Source organism: Mus pahari, chromosome 2 (assembly GCF_900095145.1).
Source record: "Mus pahari chromosome 2, PAHARI_EIJ_v1.1, whole genome shotgun sequence".
Taxonomy (NCBI): Eukaryota; Metazoa; Chordata; class Mammalia; order Rodentia; family Muridae; genus Mus; species Mus pahari.
The window spans coordinates 56,137,422-56,142,017 of NC_034591.1; the positions used below are offsets into that span (position 1 = coordinate 56,137,422).

The 4,596-nt window shown below is 38.5% G+C and overlaps 1 protein-coding gene across 1 annotated transcript in view; it reads right to left on the reverse strand.

Annotated features, from left to right (window-relative positions):
- Positions 1 to 4,596, reverse strand: part of Ptn (pleiotrophin) — an 86,187-nt gene that overhangs the window by 69,280 nt on the left and 12,311 nt on the right. The gene's annotated exons all lie outside the window — the stretch shown is intronic.

Genomic DNA, 4,596 nt, shown 5'->3' on the forward strand with positions numbered 1-4,596 from the left:
ATATATATATATATATATATATATATATATATATATCCTTACTGTTGATGGTTTATCTTTTAGCATTAAAAACTAGTGTTTGAATGTAGTAATGTGGTAATAATTAATGAAAAAAGAGGCCATGAATCTGAAAGAGGGCAGAGAGGGGTATAGGAGGCTTGGAGGGAAGAAAAGGAATAAAGAAATGATAAAATAGTATTGTAATCTCAAAAATAAGATAAATTATTTTAAATGAATATTCTTAAGCCCTTACCTTTAGAAAATTTGATTTCATAATAATATACCCCAGGAAATCTTAATGTAGGCGAACTGCTATCTATCTATCTATCTATCTATCTATCTATCTATCTATCTATCTATCTATCTAGGGTTTTGTGTTGTTTGCTTGTTTGCTTTGTTCTCATTTTTATTTGTTTGTGATTTTTATACAAGTTCTCTCTACATAGCTCTGGCTGTTCTGGGACTTACTATGTGGCCCAGACTGGCCTACAGCTCACAGAAATCTGCCTGCCTTTGCCTCTGTCTCCTGAGTGCTGGCATCAAAGGTGTGCACCACCATTCCAAGATAACCTGCTCTTTTAAAAGAAGAGCATCTTCTTTGGGGCCAGAAGATGGCTATGTAGCTAAAGGTGCTTGCTATTTGGTAATGCAAACCTGACCCAAGGTCAGTCCCTGGAACCCAAGTAAGGGCAGACAGAAAAGTAACTCGTCAAAGTTGTCTTCCAACCTACACATGCACATATATACAAACATAATACATTTAAAAATGAAATAAAATGGCTATTAATGAATTGTGTCAGTCAGATAATCTGTTGCATTCTCTCTGTGGACCATAAAAAATATCTCTGGAAGAGCCTAAAAGGCAGGTGAGGTAACTTCCCCTCTCCCTTTTTATAGGAACTCTGTGTAACCTTCTTCCACTAGCAGAATCTCACTATTCTAATGTGTAGAGAAGATGATGATAATCCAACTGGTTTTATAGAATCTTTTAAGGATAGTGAGATAAGATGGAGGAAACAATTTTTCCAATAGAAACATGGTGTACTATTATTAGTTAGGAATATCATTAAAGAAAAGCTTAAACAAAATGTAAGATTCTTTTAAACATATCAAGTGGGTCACTACAGTGGACTCACCCTGCACTGCCGGAAGCTGTCTCATTCAAAGGAATCAAGGAAACAGACCTTCAATGAAATCTATTATTTGACCCCTGCCCCCCGGATCAGAAATTGTGGACTAAAGGCTTTCATCTGTAATCACACTAAATATAACAGAATACAACTAAGTGGCTTTCTTTTTTTAAAAAATGCCTTTTCTAATCTGGTTCCCCAGGACACTTCCTGCCCCTCCTGAACCACGATTAAATTGAGGCTTGGAACCCAGACAATTTTTGCTTCCTGGGCTTTTTTTCCATTTAATCAAGCTGGACAAATAAATTTTAAGGAAGGAAAAATAAAATTGATCTGTGTCCCCATCTTCCTGCTCTCACTGAGCAGGAAGAACCTGGAATGGAATGAAGAAAGTGGGAGAAAGGAAGGGAACAGCTTAGACTCCCTGCAGGGCACATGGAAGGGTAAAAGTCCAACTGCGGTGTTGGAGATTGTCCAAGGACAGGAGCCCTTCAGCCAAGAGCACTGGGGCTGCATCTGCCTTTGACTACAGCCCTAAACTGTGTCTATTCTGAGGATTGTAGTCAGTGTGTACTGAGCCCTATAGTCTGGGTTTCACCGCCATTCCAGGGCTGAATTTCACGCGTGAATTTATGTCTCCCATTATCTGTGCGAGGAATGACTCTCAACATGACCAGCAGAAGAATGTTCCTCTGACACAGGAAAATGAACATCAGAGATGATGGGCATCTCTATGAATGAATCAGTGAGCATAAGAAATGTGGACTCTGGGATGATAGATAACTCCCCTTTGTCAACTAGCCTCTTCTGGAAGATTCCATATTTGTCTGAAATACCTAGACCAGACTTTGGTGTTTTCCTAAAAGTCCATGAATCCAAAGAATCGTAAGGAGCAGCAGCATCCTTCCTAACTCCCACTTACACATAAGCATTGGAAATTCATTCCATTATCCATTTACTTATTCATCCAATTTGACCAAGAAAGACATTAACCTTAAAGACAAGCTAAGTAGGGAAGATCGATTAATGCAATTATTTCCAGGCAAGAATGAATTAAGCATTCACACCATCACTTCTACCTTTAATATGCTCCCTCTCAATATTCTTCAATCACAAATCAAAAGACGCTCTCTTCTGAAAGCCTCCTTTGATCTATGTTGCTGATTTATATATTTTTCCAATATGCTTTCAATGTGAATATCTAGACCACAGCTATTGATATTCCAACCTGCTGCCCTGTGACTAGATTGTATGATTATATAATCTGAGGGCTGGAAATTTACATATTTATGTAAGCACTCCTTATACTAAACATAGAGCCTGGTATGTATGTATGTGTGTGTGTGTGTGTGTGTGTGTATTCAATAGACAACATAAAACAAAAGAAGGTTTTAGAACAAAATAGGAAGTAATTCTTTTCACAAGGGTAATAAAAACAGTTTTCATGAAAAAAGATTGCAGAATTAGGCAAGTGATTGAAGTGTAAAACATATTTATAAACTTGTAAAGATCAAAGATTTAGAGGGAAGGTGGTCCACAAAATATTCCCCTTAATAGCCCAACTTACCTTCTCTTCCTCAGCTGTAACTGCTTCAGGAACAATCTTTCCTATACAATAACTTACCAATTTTTTTTCTCCCCTTTAAAGGATATTCAGTGATGCCTTGCTATCTAACCAAGGCACCTTTGGCTGCATGTGAAAGGCCATACTATTATTTTCAACACTTTCCCCAACTCTAACATCCATTCCTGGCTATGTTATCCAACCCAGGTACATTCCTCCTCACCCATACCCTCGCTGCTTTGTTCCGTTAGTTACTGTCCTCGCTACTGTGACAAGACACCTGACAGAAGCAACCTGAAGAAGAGGATGTTTGGTTTGGGTCAGGGTTTTAGCCTATCACAATGGGAAGATATGAAGCAGCTCAAGGCAAGAGGACCACTCCGCTCCAGATCAGGGAGGATGGTGCTAGACTAGAAGGGGGACAAGATTATAACTCCTGAAAGTCTACTTCGAATGCTCTAGGCCTTCCAGAGATGCCCTAAGCCCAAAGGTTCCACAATCCCACAAAACAGTATGAGCAGCTAGGACCAAGTGTTCAAACAAACAAGTGTGGGGGACATTTCACATCCAAATCATAACACTTGGTGTTATTTCCATCTTCTCCCCCTGCCTTTCTATTCTGTGCAATCCAACTCTGGTTTTGTTTTAAATCTTAACACTGCCCCAGCTTTCTCAGAGAAAGTAGGTCTTCCTTCTCTGAAAACCTTAATTGAATGACTATCTGATTTTATTTTCTAACTACAAATATTCGTTTTCTCTTAGGAGGGCTCCACTAGGAATCCGAAGCCTACAAAAACAGATAAGGTCTTGCTGTAACAAAGACAATAGCTTGGACAAATAGTCTGTATGTTGAAAACCCTATCTATGATCTCAGAATAACTACAGAGCTCTGCCCTTCAAGCAGGTACTTGTTATATACATTCTAAAAGAAAGGGGTCCTTATGGTAGATTTAAGATTTAATTCCATGCAGGAGAGGAAATACAGTTGTTATTTGGAACTAGAAACCACTGACTTTGTCTATGATGTAAAATAAAAATTCTCACTTTCCATTCTGGTGTGCTCCTGCTCAATGGTGTGAGGATCTAGTACAACAATATGCTATATATTTTAAAAATTGAGGATAAAGAAACGTGAATGTTTCCACTATAAAGAAAGGGTATTTGAAAAGCTAGGAATGTTTAACCTGATTTCAACATTACATAATGCACTCATGCACCAAAATATCACACAGAACAGTATATATATATATATATATATATATATATATATATATATACTACATACATACTTGCATACATACATGTGTGTGTGCAATTTTATGTATTATTTTTCCGTCAAAAAGTAAATTTCAATTTACAGATACTTCCTACTTCCTTGTTCTATTGATTGAACTAAGGCTCTGGCTATTTTCAGCTCTTCCATGCAGTCAGACTAATAATGCCATTAAATGCATAGACCTGCGCTTTGTGGCGGGTATATCATTTTCAATGCCTTTGCCCTCTTTCCTGTCATCCTGGGGTTTCCTCACAGTTGCCAGCCATCCACACTTTGCCCCTCTTCAAAGCTCATTAATAATAGTCTCTAAGCCAAACCATAAAAGACATTATGAGGGGCAGAGGCTCAATGCTTCCTGTAACAGAATGACCTTGTTGCACAGAACAGGCTGTAGGGCGTGGAGAATCCATCACCTAACCTTTCCCAGCCTCTGTTCCTCTGTGCCCCACTGTTGGATGTCCAAGCTCGACAGTGAATGCTTTCCAATGAGAAACTGTAGCAGGATTTTTTTTTTTTTTTTTTTTTGTCCTTATCCTTTGGTCCCTATTGTATGTTCAGCTGCACTGTAGCTTGCTGCTAATCAAAGCCAGGGACTCTCATACACAAACAAACACAGCATTGTGGCC